This window comes from Nicotiana tabacum, chromosome 8, assembly GCF_000715075.1.
Source record: "Nicotiana tabacum cultivar K326 chromosome 8, ASM71507v2, whole genome shotgun sequence".
In the NCBI taxonomy this organism is placed as follows: domain Eukaryota; kingdom Viridiplantae; phylum Streptophyta; class Magnoliopsida; order Solanales; family Solanaceae; genus Nicotiana; species Nicotiana tabacum.
In genome coordinates, this window is record NC_134087.1 from 41081477 (window position 1) to 41101489 (window position 20013).

Below are 20013 nucleotides of genomic sequence, written 5' to 3' on the forward strand. Positions count from 1 at the left end.
CGAGTCAGTCTTAGCAGTCGTGTCCTCCGAGGGCTTGTTTTGAGTGCGGTGACACTCGACATATTGTGAGGGATTGCCCAGACTTAGGAGGGGTGCACCTCCACAGATTTCTCAGGCACCACCTGCTCCACAGGGCCCTCGAGTTTCTCACATTATGGTTGCTGCAACAGTTGCCACTCCACCTGCACAGCCAGCTCGAGGTGGAGGTCGGGCGAGTAGAGGTCGCCCTAGAGGGGGAGGCCAGGCCAGATATTATGCTCTTCCAGCTAGGACGGAGGCATTTGCATCTGACTCAGTCATCACAGGTATAATTTCGGTTCGTTATAGAGAGGCTTCAACCTTGTTTGATCCAGGCTCCACCTATTCTTATGTGTCTTCTTATTTTGCCCCATATTTGGGAGTGTTTCGTGATTCTCTGAGTTCTCCTATGCATATATCTACACCCGTGGGAGATTCTATTATTGTTGACTATGTGTATCGGTCATGTTTAGTTGTGATTGCTGGTTTTGAGACTAGAGTCGATTTATTATTGCTCAATATGGTAGATTTTGATATTATTTTGGGCATGGACTGGTTGTCGCCCCACATGCTATTCTCGATTGTCACGCTAAAACTGTGATGCTGGCTATACCCGGTATACCACATATATTATGGAGAGGTGTTTTAAATTTTGTTCCTAGCAATGTTATTTCCTTTCTAAAGGCTCGGCGTATGGTTGAAAAAGGGTGCAATGCTTATCTATCCCTTGTGAGAGATGTCAGTGCTGATAGTCCTACCGTAGAGTCAGTTCCACTAGTTAGGGATTTTCCAAATATATTTCCAGCTGATCTTCCGAGTATACCACCCGATAGGGATATTGATTTTGGTATTGATTTGTGTGACGATCCGGTCAGTCGTCTCATGAGTTATCGCTCTGTTTTCCCCCATTTCAGCTTCTTTACACTTCGTTATCCGTGTTTTATGAGATCGAGTTGATTAGTTTGAGTTCGGAGAGGATTTGGTAAGAAATGAGACACTTAGTCTCTTTTAAGAAGGCTTAAGTTGGAAAAGTCAACCGGATGTTGACTTATGTGTTATAGGGCTCGGATGTGAGTTCTTATGGTTTGGTTAGCTTCGAGAAGTGATTTGTGACTTAGGAGCGTGATCGGAATGAGTTTTGGAGTTGTAGAGAAGAATTAGGCTTGAATTGGCGAAGTAGATATTTTAGTGATTTCCGGTTGATAGGCAAGATTTTGATATAGGGGTCGGAATGGAATTTTGAGAGTTGCAGTAGCTTCGTTGTGTCATTTGGGACGTGTGTGCAAAATTTCAGGTCATTCGGACGTGATTTGGTTGGGTTTTTGATCAAAAACATATTTCGGAAGATTTTAGAAATTTAGGCTTGAATCCGATGTGTTTTGAGTAATTTGATGTTGTTTGAGGCGTTTTGATGATTGTAACAAGTTTGAATAAGGTTTTAGGATGTGTTGGTGCTTTTAGTTGAGGTCCCGGGGGCCTCGGATGAGTTTCGGGTGGATAAACGGACTATTTCATCTTTGGAAAAGTTGCAGATTTTTTTTGAGCTTCAGCTGTGCACTAGAAAATTTCTGGTGCGAGGAGTCCAGTTTGTAAGCTCATATCTTGAAATCTATAAGGAATCAGAAAAATTGTAGCCCTTGCATTGTAGTTTCCAAAAAGTTAAACCATTTAGGATTTGGATATTCTATCAGAAAGTTATGATAGATCGAATATGGCTGGTGGATCAGTTTTGACAGAATTTTCTGATGCACTTTAGAAGCTAATATCTTGGAATATATAAAGATTTATATGGTGTACAACCTATCAAATGAAAGATCGTCGAGTCTTATTTTTAAATATTCAAACCGTTTGTCATTTGGATATTTCTACAAGGAGTTATAGGCGTTTTAACAGAAGGTGTACAACCGGGAAAATGGTAAGAGGATGAACAACCTGCACAGCACAAGGTACACCTCGATGAAGCCTGGGCAGAATGTTTTTAAGTCCTCTTGCCCGCGATTTGGGTCCATTTTTCAGCCATAGTTGATCATTTTGAGAGCTTTTTAAAGGAGATTGAAGAGGGATTCAACCAGAAATATTTGGAGTTAAGAATTTCGGACCTAAAACTCGTTTATATTGTGAAATCCACCTAGAAAATTATTGAATTCTTGCTAAAAATGGAAGAAATAGGGCTTGGGATTTGAGACTCTAATTGGGGATTTGAAGGACCATTTGGGGTCAGATTTGAGAACTTTTGGTATGTATGAACTCGTGGGGAGATAAGGAATCCGTTGATGTAAAAATTTCTGAATTTCGAGAAGTGGTCTCGGGGCTCGGGTTTTGCTAATTTCGGGATTTTTAATGTTTTTTGATTGTTTTTGCTTGGGCTTTGTTTCCATAGCATATTGTGACGTATTCGTTCTGATTTTAGATAGATTCGATGCACGTGGAGGCCAATTCGAGGGGCAAAGGCGCCGCGAGCTAAAGAATTAGCTGGTTCGAGGTGAGTAATGATTGTAAATGATGCTCTGAGGGTTTGAAACCCTAGATTTGCACATCGTAGTGCTATATTGATATGAGACACACGTTTGATGACGAGCGTGTGGTCGTATACTATTGGGGATTGTGACTTGGTCCATCCCGCATTGATGATTTTACCGCGTATTTGACTGAGACTTATTTGTTTTCATTATGCTTTGGGCTAATTGCCATATTTGGACTCCGTGCCAACTATTTGAATTCTTCGGGGATTTTTACTATCATTTCCTCACTATTTGACTAATTACTTGAACTTAGTCATGTTATTTTTCCACTGTTTTACTACTCGGCCATTTTACTCAGTTTTGAGATTTAAATGATATTCTAAATGATGTTTTGGGCTGAGAAATATTGTTTTACTATTGCCCGGGGGGATTGTGATGATTTTGGACTGATTAAAGGCCGAGGGCCTAGTTATGAGGATACACTGTTACTGATATGAGGCCGAGGGCCTAAGATACTTATATACACCACGAGGTAGCTTGATTGATATGAGTTTGAGGGCCTAGTTTTGATGCCACGAGATGGCTTGATATTGTTCTTGGGCCGTAAGGGGCCCCTCCCGGAGTCTGTACACCCCTAGTGAGCGCGGGTACCCATTATGTTCTGATATTGAGCCCGAGGGGCTATTACTATTCTGATATTAAGCCCGAAGGGCTGGCACTGTTATGATATTGAGCCCGAAGGGCTGGTACTGTTCTAAGATATTGCCCGAGGGGCGGCTTTGTTGATACCTATGGCCGAGGGGCGAATTTCCATTTGTTACTCACTTGTAAACTACTTGTTTTACTTGTTGGAAAAAGGGATTTTTACTTGACTTTTCACTGTTTTACTATTTAAAGTGATTTTACTGCTTCAGTATGGAATGCCTTGTGTTTTTACGTGATTTCTTATCTTCAGTCATTATTTATATTTATTACTCACTTGTTCGGAGTACTCACATTACTCCCTGCACCATTTGTGCAGATTCAGGCGTTGCTGGTTCCGCTCCCAAGTGCTGATTCCTCCAGTTCTAAGCGGCTTTCAGGGATTATGAGGTAGTTGTTGACGTCTGTAGCCCTGTGTCTCTATTATCTTGTCTTTTCTATTCCTTTCAAATTTTTGTACTAGTTATTGGATCTAGCAGACTTGCATTATGACTCGTAGATGCTTATGACTTGTGACACCCCGGTTAGGGCTGTGTCGGGTTGGATTTTCGCATTGTATCTATATTTCCGCTATTTAGTGCTATTAAACCATGTTTAGACTATATTTATGCTATTTAGAAAAAAAATAAGAATTTGGTTCAATTGGTTGGCCTTGTCTTCACGAGAGGCGTCATCACGACCGGGTTCGGGTTAGGGTCGTGACAATTTGTTACCGGGCACTCAGCCCATCTCTATTCTACCATATCGGATGGCCCTAGTAGAATTGAAAGAACTAAAGGAACAACTATAGGAGTTGCTTGATAAGGGTTTCATTTGGCCCAGTGTATCACCTTGGGGTGCCCCAGTCTTGTTTGTAAAGAAGAAAGATGGCTCCATGCGTATGAGTATTGATTATCGACAGCTGAACAAAGTTACAGTGAAGAAAAGGTACCCATTACCTCATATTGATGACCTATTTAATCAGTTGCAGGGTGCCAAGGTATTCTCAAAAATTGATTTGCGGTCTGGGTATCACCAATTGAAAATTCGGGATTCCGATATTTTGAAGACAGCATTAAGGACCCGATATGGTCACTATTAATTTCTTGTGATGTCTTTTCGGCTAACCAACACCCCAGTAGCATTGATGAACTTGATGAACAGTGTATTTCGGCCCTATCTTGATTTATTTATCGTAGTATTTATTGATGATATCCTGGTATACTCACGTGGCCAGGAGGAACATGCACAATACTTGGGTATTGTATTTCAGAGATTGAGGGAGGAGAAACTTTATGCAAAATTCTCTAAGTGTGAGTTCTGGCTTAGTTCGGTGGCATTCTTGGGGCACATAGTGTCCAGTGAGGGGATTCAAGTAGATCCGAAGAAGATAGAGGCAGTTCAGAGTTGGCCCAGACCATCCTCAACTATGGAGATTCGGAGTTTTCTCGGCCTGGCAGGGTATTATATCGATTTGTACAGGGTTTCTCTTCTATTGCTACACTTATGACCCGATTGACCCAGAAGGGGGCTCCGTTCAGGTGTCCGAGGAATGTAAGGAAAGCTTCCAGAAGCTCAAGACAGCTTTAACTACTGCTCCGGTGTTGGTGTTGCCTACAGGTACAGGGTCTTATACTATATATTATGATGCGTCGCGTATTGGTCTCGGCACAGTGTTAATGCAAGACAGTGGGGTGATTGCCTACGCATCTAGACAGCTGAAGGTACATGAGAAGAATTATCCTATGCATGACCTTGAATTGGTAGCTATTGTTCATGACTTGAAAATTTGGCGGCATTATTTGTACAGTGTCCATTGTGAGGTTTATACCGACCATCGGAGTTTACAATATTTGTTCAAGCAGAAGGACCTTAATTTGCGACAACGAAGGTGGTTAGAATTACTTAAGGATTATGATATTTCCATATTGTATCACTTGGGGAAGGCCAATGTGGTGGGCGATGCTTTGAGTTAGAAGGCGGAAAGTTTGGGTAGTCTAGCATATTTACTGGTAGCAGAGAGGCCATTAGCATTAGAGGTTCAGGCTTTAGCCAACCAGTTCGTCAGATTGGATGTCTCGGAGCCCAATCGGGTTCTGGCATGTATGGTTTCTCACTCCTCCTTATATGACCGCATCAAGGAATGCTAGTATGATGATCCTCATTTACTTGTCCTAAAGGACACGGTTCAGCACGGTGATGCTAGTGATGTAACTCTTGGGGATGATGGGGTACTAAGTATGCATGGTCGGTTGTGTGTTCCTAACGTATATAGTTTGCGTGAGTTGATTCTCTAAGAAGCTCACAGTTCGCGGTATTCCATACATCCGAGTGCTGTAATGATGCATCAGGATTTGAAGCAGCACTATTGGTGGAGGAGAATGAAGAAGGACATAGTAGAGTATGTAGCTCGGTGCGTAAATTGTCAACAGGTGAAGTATGAACACCAACGGTCAGGTGGATTGCTTCAGAAGCTAGAGATTCTAGAGTGGAAATGGGAGCGGATTACTATGGAGTTCATTGTTTGGCTTCAACGGACTCAGAAAAAGTTTGATGCAGTTTGGGTGATTGTAAACAGATTGACCAAGTCAGATCATTTCATTCCAGTGATGACGACTTACTCTGCGGAGCAGTTAGTAGAGATTTATATCCATGAGATTGTTCATCTTCATAGTGTGCCAGTGTCCATTATTTCTGATAGGGGCGCACAATTTACGTCACAGTTTTGGAGAGCAGTGCAGCGAGAGCTAGGCATACAGGTACAGCTTAGTACAACATTTCACCCTCAGACGGATGGACAGTCCAAGCGCGCTATTCAAATATTAGAGGATATGCTACGTGCTTGTGTCATTGATTTTGGGGGTTCTTGGGATCAGTTCCTGCCGCTAGCGGAGTTTTCTTATAATAACAGTTACCAATCGAGCATTCAAATGGCTCCGTATAAAGCTTTATATGGTAGATGGTGTCGATCTCATGTGGGTTGGTTTGAGCCAGGTGAGGCTAGGCTATTGGGTACTAATTTGGTTCATGATACCTTGAACAAGGCCAAGTTGATTCAGGAACAGCTTCGCACGGCGCAGTCTAGACAGAAAAGTTATGCCGACAGAAAGGTTCGTGATATATCTTACATGATTGGTGAGAAGGTCTTACTGAAGATTTCGCCTATGAAAGGTGTTATGAAATTCGAGAAGATAGGAAAGTTGAGTCCTAGATATACTGGACCTTTTGAAATACTTAGAAGGATCAGGGAGGTGGCTTATGAACTTGCTTTGCCACCTAACCTATCGGGTGTACATCTAGTATTTCATGTTTCTATGCTTAAGAAATATATTGGGGATCTGTCCTATATTTTGGATTTCAGTACAGTTCAGTTGGAGGGTAATTTGACTTATGATGTAGAGCCAGTGGCAATTGTAGATCGGCAGGTAAGAAAGTTAAGGTCAAAGAATATAGCTTTAGTGAAAGTGATGTGGAGAGGCCAGCCAGTCGGAGAAGCTACTTGGGAGACTGAACGGGATATGCGGGGCAAATATCCACACCTATTTGAGACTCCAAGTATTTTTCTAAACCCGTTCGAGGACGAACGTTTGTTTAAGAGAGGGAGAATGTAACGACCCGACCAATTGTTTTGAATAGTACAACCCTGTTTCCCCATTTATTGTTACATTCATGCTTTACAGTTGTTATGTTACTTGCCGGGGTAATTGGTTTGGGTTCGGTGAGGTTTTGAAATGAATTGAGACACTTAGTCTCCAAGAAGGGAGCTTAAGTTGAATAATTTGACCGGAAGGTGAAATATATGTAAACGACCCCAGAATGAAATTTTGATGATTCTAATAGCTCTGTATGGTAATTTCTGGCTTAGGACTGTGTCCGAATAATTATTTCGAGGTCCGTAGCTAAATTAGGCTTGTAATGGCGAAATTATGAAATTTAAGTTTGGAAGTTTGACCGAGGAGTTAACTTTTTGATAAATGGATCAGAATCCAGTTCTAAAAAATTTCATAGCTTCATTATGTCATTTATGACTTGTGTGCAAAATTTGAGGCCAATCGAAATTTATTTTATAGGGCAGTATTCTTGGAATCTTATAAATAAATAAAGAACAGTCGTACTTTGATTGCAAGAGGTAAACCACAGTGTTTACAGAAGAAAATTAGACCATGTCACCAAAAGTTTGTTTCTCTCCATCCATAAATGTCCACATTGGGTAGGTGAGTTCACTCATTAAACTTATATATTTATATGCAATCACTATTTATTGAAAGACCTTATCAACTCTAGATTGCGAATTCTCCTTTTCTTCATTTTTGGACTTATTTGAGGTACTTATACTTTTTTTTTAAAATTTGGTTTAGTTGTTAAAGTTTTGATCTTTATTTTGTGGCAGTTTAGTATTTCATTAAAGTAAATAACTTTAATTCAGGTTTAGTCTAGTAAAGTTTTGATCTTTGTTTTATGGTAGTTTATTTTTTTTGATTAAAGATGTTAGATTTAAATCTTGATATGTGAAATGAGTTTTACTCATTGCTTCATTTGGTTGTCTTATGGTTGAGTAGTTTTCTTTTACTGCAGGATTTTATAGTACCATGTAGATTACTCAAAACCTTTTTTAGTTTTTCTTTTCTGATTACTTTTCTTTGATTGTTGTTGTGCTTTTGGCCAAAACGTTTGGAACTTTCTTTTTATGTTTCATCCAGATCTCATCCAAGATATTTTTGTTTCTTTAGTTTACAATAGTTCCTTTTCTTGACACCTTTTTATGATTTTCTTTTTGGTATTGCTCTGACAACTGATTATTCTTCCATCTTGCATTCGGATCTATTTCACTTTTGCTTCCATGAACTAGTTTTGTAATTATTATTTTTCTGGTTGTTGTTGTTGATATTATTTTGGCAAGATTTGAGCCATTCAGAATTGAATAATCGAGGAAAAAACCGACTAGTGGATTAGATTGGAGAAAGTCGAGGTATGTGACTTGTCTAACCAAGAACTGGTGTCACATTACTCACGAACTTCTAAGAGTACTAAATACAACCGATTGAAAGAAAAATATAAACTGTTTGTCTCGAAAACATGAGATAACAGACTGAAATAAAAGATAGAGGAGACGCCGGGCCTGCGGACGCCTGCAAGGCTACCTCGGTGTCTCGCTGGACTGTAGGCTGGCTCCCGCGCTACTACTGCTGTCCAAGGCCTGGATCAGTGCAAAAGAGCACAGAGTGTAGTATCAGCATAACCGAACCCATGTGCTGGTAAGTGTCCAGCCCAACCTCGGCGAAGTAGTGACGAGGCTAGGACCATACTCCAAATAAACCTATGCAGTTCATATATATATATACAGTGGAAAAGAGATACAAGAATAACCAGTCAATGCAGGAAGGGGAAACATACTGTGGGGGTGAATATAGTTCTGAATAGAAAGGCATCAAGTAAGGAAGAAAGCAACATAACTAGAATATTAACAAGGAAGCATAAATCAACAATTTGCATGGCATCACCCTTCGTGCTTTTACTCTCGTTCTAATCAACAATTTGCACGGCATCACCCTTCGTGCTTTTACTCTCGTTCTCACCAAAACAATACACGACATCACCCATAGTGCTTTACGCTCTTCCTCACCCAAACAACAATCACAAGGCAAAATAGGGTAAGGAAATCTAATACCTCGAAGTAAATCAAATAACAACAAGTAATGAAAGAAACAACATAACTCGGATATCAACAAGGAAATCAGAAATCAACAAATGCACGGCATCACCCTTCGTGATTTTACTCTCGTCCTCACCAAATCAATCGTATCTTAATAATGTGCACGGCATCACCCTTCATGCTTTTACTCTCTTTCCTCACCATATAATCAATAAAATCAGCACGGAATGGTACATCGTGCGGCACGGCATCACCCTTCGTACTTTATCACTCTTTCCTCACAATAGCAAACAATGCACGACATCACCCTTCATGCTTTATCGCTCTTCCTCACTCAAACAACAATCATAAACAAGGGGCAAGGGATTAAACAAATAATAATAATAGAAATCCCGGCAAGGAAATACAATTAAACAGCTAAGTCCCGGCAAGGGAACAATATCAATAAATCTCAACATCCCGGCAAGGGAGATAATCAACAAAGCAACAAGCATCTCGGCAAGGGAACCATTCAATAAGTCTTTCTCTTTCTTTCACTTCTTACTTTATAACTCACTTTACCACTTGAGCCAATGCTCCAAAGGGTTCCATTTATCTCATATACTTTCACAATTCGTATTACCACTCGAGCCAATGCTTCTCGAAGTTCAAAGATCACAATTTCTTTCACATGCTTTTTACAACATATAGAAATCATCATTAAGGCATGAAAGATACAACAAGATCAGAATATCCGCAATATAAAGACTCACGGTCATGCTAGACACCAACGTATAGATACTCGTCACCATGCCTATACGTTGTACTCGACAATTAGCACGTAGCAAATAAGACTCAACTCCTAATCCCTCAAGCTAAGGTTAGACCAAACACTTACTTCGAAGCTTTGAACACCACTCAAGCCTCAATTATAGCTTTACCCCCTTAATTCCACCACCAATCCGCTCAAATCTAGTCACAAGTTACTTAATTACATCAATAAGTGCTAAATGAATCAATCCCAATGCATGAAAATGAGTTTTCCCAAAGTTTTACCCAAAAAGTCAAAAATCACCCCCCGGGCCCACGTGGTCAAAACTCGAGGTTCGGACCAAAACCTGATTACCCATTCCCCCACGAATCCAAATGTATAATTTGTTTTGAAATCGGACCTCAAATTGACGTCCAAATCCCGAATTTTTGGAAAACCTAGGTTCTACCCAAAACACCCAATTTCCCCCCGTGAAAATCTTTGATTTTAAGTTGAAACCATGTTAAAAGATGTTAATAATTAAAGAAAACTAGTTAAAATGACTTACAATTGATTTGGAGAAGAAAAGTTGTTTGAAAAATTGCCTCTTATGTTTTTGGCGTTTTGGAAAGTGAAAAATAACTGAAAATCCCGTTTATTTATACCCCTCTCAGACCCTCACCGCAGACCGCATAAAAAGGACTGCGGCCGTGGATCTCCACCACGGACCGCATTAAATGGACTGCGACCGCACAGGCCTCCCTGATGACCTGCAGTTCATCACCCTGTGCGAACCGCACAAAGGTGACTGCGGCCGCACAGCCTCCACCGTGCCCCGCACAAAGGCGTTCGCGGCCATGCTGGCCCCTCCGCGGTCGCACATGATTTCTCGCGGACCGCACTAGAGGGTTCAGAGACCCGCAACTTCCTGAACCTGCAACCTTTACAAGGCTAAAACCATTTTGAAACACCTTCAAAATACTCCCGAGCCCTCAGGACTCCTAACCAAACACATGCACTAACTCAACAATATCATACGAACTTATCCGTGCGATCAAATCGCCAAACTAACCTAAAAACAATGAATCAAACCTCAAAATCAAGAGTTTTTCTAAAAACTTCATCAAGTTCAAATTTAATATTTCAAGTCTGAAACACATCAAACGATGTCCGATTTTAACCAAACTTTACAGAAACATCTTAAATCACATATAAGACCTGTACCGGGCGTCGGAACCAAAATACGGGCCCGATACCAAAACGTTCTAATCAATTTTCATTTCAATTATCCTTAACAATTTCAGAAAAACAATTTTACTCAAAAATTCATTTCTCGGGCTTGGGACCTCGGAATTCGATTACAGGCATTCGTCCAAGTCCCATATTTTCCTACGGACCCTCCGGGACTGTCAAATCATGGGTCCGAGTTCGTTTACCCAAAATGTTGATTGAAGTTAAATTTGCTCATTTTAAACTCAAAACATAGCATTTTTCACAAAATTTCACATTTAAGCTTTTCGGCTACGCGCTCGGTACTATGCACGCAAATTGAGGCAACTCTAAATGAGGTTTTCAAGGCCTCGGAAGCACAGAATGGATAAGGAAACAGGTGGTGACCCTTTGGGTCGTCACATTCTCCACCTCTAAAACAACTGTTCCTCCTCGAACGAACGGAAGAAGGAAGTACCTGAGTCGGGGAATAGGTGAGGATAACGGTTCCGCATGTCGGACTTGGACTCCCAGGTCGATGCCATAGGAGGCTGACCTCTCCACTGAACACGAACAGAAGGAAAGCTCTTGGATATCAACTGACGAACCTGCCGGTCTAGAATAGTTACCAGCTTTTCCTTATAGGACAAGTCCTTGTCCAACTGGACAGTGCTAAAATCTAACACGTGGGATGGATCGCCGTGATACCTCCGAAGCATGGACATATGGAACAATGGATGCACGACTGATAAGCTCGGCGGCAATGCAAGTCTATAAGCCACCTCTCCCACTCGATCAAGAATCTCAAACGGACCAATGAACCTAGGGCTAAGCTTGCCCTTCTTCCCAAATCTCGTTACGCCCTGCATAGGCGACACTTGGAGCAATACCCGCTCACCAACCATAAAAGCCACATCTCGAACCTTACGATCTGCATAGCTCTTTTTCCTGGACTGAGCTGTACGAAACCTATCCTGAATGATCCTGACCTTGTCCAAGGCCTCCTGAACTAGATCTGTACCCAACAACCGAGCCTCTCCCGGCTCGAACCATCCAACTGGAGATCGACACCGCCTACTATATAAAGCCTCATAAGGAACCATCTGGATACTCGACTGGTAGCTTTTGTTGTAGGCAAACTCTGCTAAAGGCAAAAACTGATCCCATGAACCTCCAAAGTCAATAACACAAGCTCAGAGCATATCCTCCAGAATTTGAATAGTCCGCTCGGACTGCCCGTCCGTCTGAGGATGAAATGTTGTACTCAACTCAACCTGGGTGCCTAACTCTCGTTGAACTGCCCTCCAGAAACACGAGGTAAACTGCGTACCTTGGTCCGAAATGATAGATACCGGCACACCATAAAGGCGAACAATCTCCCGGATATAGATCTCAGCTAACCTCTCGGATGAATAGCAGACTACCACAGGAATTAAATGCGCTGACTTGGTCAGCCTATCAACAATGACCCAAACTGCGTTGAACTTCTTCCGAGTCAGCGGAAGTCCAGTAACGAAGTCCATAGTGATCCGCTCCCACTTCCACTCGGGAAGCTCAATCCTCTAAAATAAACCACCAGGCCTCTGATGCTCATATTTAACTTGCTGACAATTCAAACACCGGGTCACATATGCAACAATATCCTTCTTCATTCTATGCCACCAATAATGCTGCCGTAAAACCTGATACATCTTCGCGGCGCCCGAATGAATAGAGTACCGGGAACTATAGGCCTCCTATAAAATCAACTCCCGAAGCCCATCCACATTAGGCATGCAAACTCGACCCTACAATCTCAAAACTACATCAGAATCTAAGGTAACCTGCTTGGCACCTCCACGCTGCACCGTGTCTCTAAGGACACGCAAATGGGGATATCAAACTGCCGATCACGGATATGCTCCAATAACGAAGAACGAGCAACTGTGCAAGCTAATACTCGACTAGGCTTAGAAATAACCATCCTCATAAATCGATTGGTCAAAGCCTGAACATCCAAAGCAAGCGGCCTCTCACCGACTGGAATATAAGCAAGACTGCACATACTGGCTGACTTCTACTCAAAGCATCGGCCACCACATTGGCCTTTCCTGGGTGATATAAGATAGTGATATCATAATCCTTCAACAACTCCAACCACCTCCTCTGCCTCAAATTCAACTCCTTTTGCTTGAACAAATACTGAAGACTCTCGTGATCAGTGAACACCTCGCATGCCACGCCATACAGATAATGGCTCCAAATCTTTAATGCGTGAACAATGGCTGCCAACTCTAAATCATGCACTGGATAGTTCTTCTCATGAATCTTCAACTGTCTCAAAGCATAGGCAATGACCTTGCCATCTTGCATCAACACTGCACCAAGCCCAATACGGGAAGCATCACAATAGACTGTGTAAGGCCTTGAACCCGTGGGTAATACTAACACCTGTGCCGTAGTCAAAGCTGTCTTAAGCCTCTGAAAGCTCGCCTCACACTCGTCCGACCATCTGAACTGGGCACCCTTCTGGGTCAACCTGGTCATTGGGGCTGCGATAGATGAGAACCCTTCCACGAACCGACGATAGTATCCTACCAATCCCAAGAAACTCCGAATATTTGTAGCTGATGTTGGTCTAGTCCAGTTCTTGACTGCATCAATCTTCTTCGGGTCAACCTAAATACCCTCTGCTGATACGACATGACCCAGAAATGCAATCGAACTCAACCAGAACTCACACTTCGTGAACTTCGCATATAGCTGACTATCCTTCATAGTCTGAAGAACCACTTTGAGATGTTGCTCATGCTCCTCCTGGCTGCGGGAATATATCAGAATATCATCAATGAAGACTATCATGAATGAGTCCAAATAAGGCCTGAACACTCGGTTCATAAAATAATAGCTTTTGGGGCATTTCTCAACCCGAATGACATAACTAAGAACTCATAATGCTCGTACCGAGTGCGGAATGCTGTCTTAGGGACATCGGATGCCCTAATCTTCAACTGATGGTAGCCAGATCTCAAGTCAATCTTTGAAAATACCTTGGCACCCTGAAGCTGATCGAACAGATCATCAATCCTTGGCAGTGGATACCTATTCTTGATTGTAACCTTGTTCAACTGCCGGTAATCAATGCGCATTCTCATCGAACCATCCTTTTTCTTAGCAAACAACACCGGTACACCCCAAGGCAAAACACTGGGTCTAATGAAACACTTCTCAAGCAAGTCCTGCAACTGCTCCTTCAACTCTTTCAACTCAGGCAGGGCCATACGGTATGGAGGAATAGAAATGGGCTGGGTTCCCGGAGTCAAATCAATGCAAAAATCAATCTCCCTGTCGGGTGGCATACCCGGCAAGTCTGAAGGAAATACCTCAGGAAACTCGCAAACAACAGGCACAGAATCAATAGAGGGAACCTCAGCACTAGAATCGCGAACATACGCCAAATAGGCCAAACACCCCTTCTCGACCATACGCCGAGCCTTCACATACGAGATAACACTGCAGGTAGAATGACCAGTAGTCCCTCTCCACTCTAAATGAGGCATACCCGGTAAAGCTAAGGTCACAATCTTAGCGTGGCAATCCAAGATAGTGTGGTACGGGGATAACCAGTCCATCCCCAATATAACATCGAAATCGACCATGTCTAGATGCAACAGATCCATGCGAGTCTTAAGACCCCCAATCACCACAATACAAGAACGATGGACTCGATTGACCACAATAGAATCACCCACCGGTGTAGACACATAAATAGGAATACTCAATGAATCACTAGGCATGACTAGGTATGGTGCAAAATAAGATGACACATACGAATACGTAGACCCTGGATCAAATAGCACTAAAGCATCTCTATCACAAACCAGAATGGTACCTGTAATGACTGCATCTAAAGCCTCAGCCTCGGGCCTAGCTGGAAGGGCGTAACATCAGGGTTGTGCCCCACCACCCTGAACTATCTCTCTGGGATGGCCTACTGCTAGTTGGCCTCAACCTCTGGCGGCCTGAGCTCCACCTCTAGGACCTCTACCTCCACCTCTAGCACCTCTACCCCCACCTCTAACTGGCTGGGCGGGCTGTGGAACGCCTGGTGCCTGTACCATAGCACGAGAACCCTGATGCTAAGAGCTACCTGGTGCTCGAGGGCAAAATTTGGCAATGTGATCGGGATCACCACAAGTGTAACAAGCCCCCGACTGCTGAAACTGTTGGCCCTGTCGACCTAAATGACCACCTTGGAAACTCTGAAGCGGCGGTGCACTGATGGGAGCTGGTGGTGCACAGTAAGGTTGTTGATCAAAATAGTGCGTCTGAGAACCATGACCACCTGAAGTACCATGAGAGACCTGGAGAGCTAACTGAAAGGGCCTAGGAGGATGGCCTCTACCATATGAATCTCTACCTCCAGACGAGGTACCACTGAATCTGCCTGAATGACGGGGCCTCTTATCCGACCCATGACCACCTCCCTATGACAGAACCATCTCAACTCTGCGGGCCACATTGGTCACCTCCTAGAAGGTGATCTCACTCTCGGCCTCCTTGGCCATCTGAAGACGAATCGGCTGAATAAGACCATCAATAAATCTCCTCACCTCTCTCTCGGTGGGAAGTATGACAAGAGCATGGCGAGCTAGATCGATGAACCTGGTCTCATACTGGGTGACCGTCATGGAACCCTGCTGGAGGCGCTCAAACTGCCTCCAAAAAGCCTCTCTCTAAGTCACAGGGAGAAACTTCTCCATAAATAACGCTGTGAACTGCTCCCAAGTCAAAGATGGTGAACCGGCTAGTCTAGCTAAGCAATAATCCCTCCACCAAGTCTTGGCGGATCCAAACAGACAAAAGGTAGCAAAATCAACTCCATTGGTCTCAACGATCCCCATGTTCTGAAGAACCTCGTGACAACTATCCAGATAATCCTGGGGATCCTCAGTAGATGCACCGCTTAATATAGAAGTGAAGAGCTTGGTGAACCTATCCAGCCTCCATAAGCATCGGCGGACATAGCCGATCCATCGCTGGTCTGGGCCACTACACCCGGCTGAACTGCCACAGTTGGTTGAACTGCTGGAACCTGGACCTGGGGAGCTACCTGCTCCGGAGTGCGCGTAGCAGGAGTCTGAGCCCCCCCTCCAGCTTGAGAAGTGGCTGGTGCTACAGGAAGCAAACCTGCTCGGGTGACACTCTCCATGAGGCCCACCAATCGGACCAGAGCGTCCTGAAGAACTAGGGTGGCAATGAATCCCTCTGGGACCTGAGATGGGCCCACCGGAACTGCTGGGGCCGGAACCTCCTCAAAATCAACCTGAAGCTCCGCCACTGGTGCTGCTACTCGGGGCTGAGCTCTGCCCCTACCTCGGCCTCCGGCACGGCCTCGGCCTCGCCCTCTGCCCCTAGCGGGAGCTACTGCTGGGGGTTCGGGTTGCTGAGCGGTAAATGAGAAAGTGCGTGTTCTTTCCATCTACGAAAGAATAGAGTAGAAATCCAATCAGCATTTGAGGAACAAATTCGCACAACAAGGAAGAACAAGTGTGAAATTTTCCTAACTATATAGCCTCTGGGGATAAGTACAGACGTCTCTGTACCGATCCCTCGGACTCTACTGAGCTTGTCTGTGAATTGTGAGACCTATGTAACCTAGAGCTTTGATACCAACTTGTCATGACCCGGATTTTCCACCCTCGGGAGTCGTGATGGTGCCTACTAATGTGAGCTAGGCAAGCTAATTCTTAACTGCTACTTCATTAACAAATTACTTCTTTTGGCAATTATCAGTAATATCATGAAAATAACGGAATTAAGTAAATATGCGGAAGACGTAAATTAAAGAAATTGAACAATAATGCGGAAATCAACATATGCCTCTACCCAAGAACTGGTGTCACATTACTCACAAACTTCTAAGAGTACTAAATACAACCATTTGAAAGAAAAATATAAACTGTTTGGCTCGGAAACATGAGATAACAGACAAAAATAAAAGATATAGGAGACGCCAGGCCTGCGGACGCTTGCAAGGCTACCTCCGTGTCTCACTGGACTGAAGGCTGGCTCCCGTGCTACTACTGCTATCCAAGACCTGGATCTGTGCAAAAGAGCACAGAGTGTAATATCAGCACAACCGACCCCATGTGCTGGTAAATGTCCAGCCTAACCTCGGCAAAGTAGTGACGAGGCTAGGACCAGACTCCAAATAAACCTGTGCAGTTCATATATATATATATATATATAACCAGTCAATTATATAATATATATACAGCGGAAAAGAGATACAGGAATAACCAGTCAATGCGGGAAGGGGAAACATGTTGTGGGGGTGAATATAGTTCCGAATAGAAAGGCATCAAGTAAGGAAGGAAGCAACATAACTAGAATATCAACAAGGAAGCGGAAATCAACAATTTGCACGGCATCACCCTTCGTGCTTTTACTCTCGTTCTCACCAAAACAATACACGACATCACCCATAGTGCTTTACGCTCTTCCTCACCCAAACAACAATCACAAGGCAAAATAGGGTAAGGAAATCTAATACCTCGAAGTAAATCAAACAATAGCAAGTAATGAAAGAAACAACATAACTCGTATATCAACAAGGAAATCAGAAATCAACAAATGCACGGCATCACCCTTCGTGCTTTTACTCTCGTCCTCACCAAATCAATCGTATCTTAATAATGTGCATGGCATCACCTTTCGTGCTTTTACTCTCTTTCCTCACCATATAATCAATAAAATCGGCATGGAATGGTACATCGTGCGGCACGGAATCACCCTTCGTGTTTTATCACTCTTTCCTCATATTAGCAAACAATGCACGGCATCACCCTTCGTGTTTTATCACTGTTCCTCACCAAACAATAATCACAAACAAGGGGAAAGGGATTAAATAAATAATAATAATAATAATAGAAATCTCGGCAAGGGAATACAATTAAACATCTATGCCCTGGCAAGGGAACAATATCAATAAATCTCAACATCTCGGCAAGGGAGATAATCAACAAAGCAACAAGCATCCCGGCAAGGGAACCATTCAATAACTCTTTCTCTTTCTTTCACTTCTTACTTTATAACTCACTTTACTACTTGAGCCAATGCTCCAAAGGGTTCCATTTATCTTATATACTTTCACAATTCGTATTACCACTCGAGCCAATGCTTCTCGAAGTTCAAAGATCACAATTTCTTTCACATGCTTTTTACAACATATAGAAATCATTATTAAGGCATGAAAGATACAACAAGATCAGAATATCTGCAATATAAAGACTCACGGTCATGCTAGACACCAACGTATAGATACTCGTCACCATGCCTATACGTCGTACTCGACAATTAGCACGTAGCAAATAAGACTCAACTCCTAATCCCTCAAGCTAAGGTTAGACCAAACACTTACCTCGAAGCTTTGAACACCACTCAAGCCTCAATTATAGCTTTACCCCCTTGATTCCACCACCAATCCGCTCGAATCTAGTCACAAGTTACTTAATTACATCAATAAGTGCTAAATGAATCAACCCCAATGCATGAAAATGAGTTTTTCCAAAGTTTTACCCAAAAAGTCAAAAATCACTCCCAGGCCCACATGGTCGAAACCCGAGATTCGGACCAAAATCCGATTACCCATTCCCCCACGAATCCAAATGTTAATTTATTTTGAAATCGGACCTCAAATTGAGGTCCAAATCCCTAATTTTTGGAAAACCTAGGTTCTACCCAAAACACCCAATTTCCCCACATGAAAATTTTTGATTTTAAGTTGAAACTATGTTAAAAGATGTTAATGATTAAAGAAAACTAGTTAAAAATGACTTACAATTGATTTGGAGAAGAAATGTTGTTTGAAAAATAGCTCTAATGTTTTTGGGGTTTTGAAAAGTGAAAATAACTGAAAATCCCATCTATTTATACCCCTCTCAGACCCTCACCGCGGACCGCATAAAAAGGACTGCGGCCGCGGATCTCCACCATGGACCGCATTAAATGGACTGCAGTCACACAGGCCTCCCTGAAGAACTGCAGTTCAGCACCTTGTGCGGACCGCACAAAGGCGACTGTGGCCGCACAGCCTCCACTTCACCCCGCACAAAGGGGACCGTGGCCGCGTTGGCCCCTCCGCGGTCGCACGCAATTTCTCGCAGACCGCACTAGAGGGTTCATAGACCTGCAACTTCCTGAACCTGCAACTTTTACAAGGCTAAAACCATTCTGAAACACCTCCGAAATGCTCCCGAGCCCTCGGGGCTCCAACCAAACGCATGCACTAACTCAACAACATCATACGAACTTATACGTGCGATCAAATCGCCAAACTAACCTCAAAAACAATGAATCAAACCTCAAAATCAAGAGTTTTTCCAAAAACTTCATCAAGTTCAAATTTAAGATTTCAACTCCGAAACACGTCAAACGACGTCCGATTTTAACCAAACTTTACAGAAACATCTTAAATTACATATAAGACCTGTACCGGGCGTCGAAACCAAAATACGGGCCCGATACCAACACGTTCTAATCAATTTTCATTTCAATTTTCCTTAACAATTTCAGAAAAATAATTTTACTCAAAAATTCATTTCTCGGGCTTGGGACCTCGGAATTCGATTCCGGGCATACGCCCAAGTCCCATATTTTCTTACGGACATTTCGGGACCATCAAATCATGGGTCTAAGTCCGTTTACCCAAAATATTGACCGAAGTCAAATTTATTCATTTTAGACTCAAAACTTAGCATTTTTCACAAAATTTCAGGGCCCGCGGCGCCTGCAGGTCTACTTGGATCTCCGCGTGGACTGAAGGTAGCCTCCAACTACGGTCCAAGAGCTGCTCCAGGATCTGCACATAGTGCATACTTTCGTATCAGCACAACCGACCCTATGTGCTGGTAAGTGTCCAACCTAACCTCGGCGAAGTAGTGATGAGGCTAGGAGGAGACTACCAAGGAAACATGCTTCGGGGAATAACAGGTAAAAAAACAGAATATTAAGAGAATTATAAAGGAATCAAAATCCAACCACTAACAAATATATACAAATATATACACAGCAGGGGTTGTACCTTCCACTCTCCACCAGATAGTGAAATTTGAATATGAAGATCAGGAGATTATAGTCCATGGAAAGGACGAGCAGTCGATTTACCGGGACCCGTCAGTCCCATGTCTCGAAGCTAGGGAAGGAAGTGAACATATAGTCTATCAAGCTTTCGAGGTTGTGGTCGCAGACCAATGTGAAGAAGGAAGCTCTTATCCTCA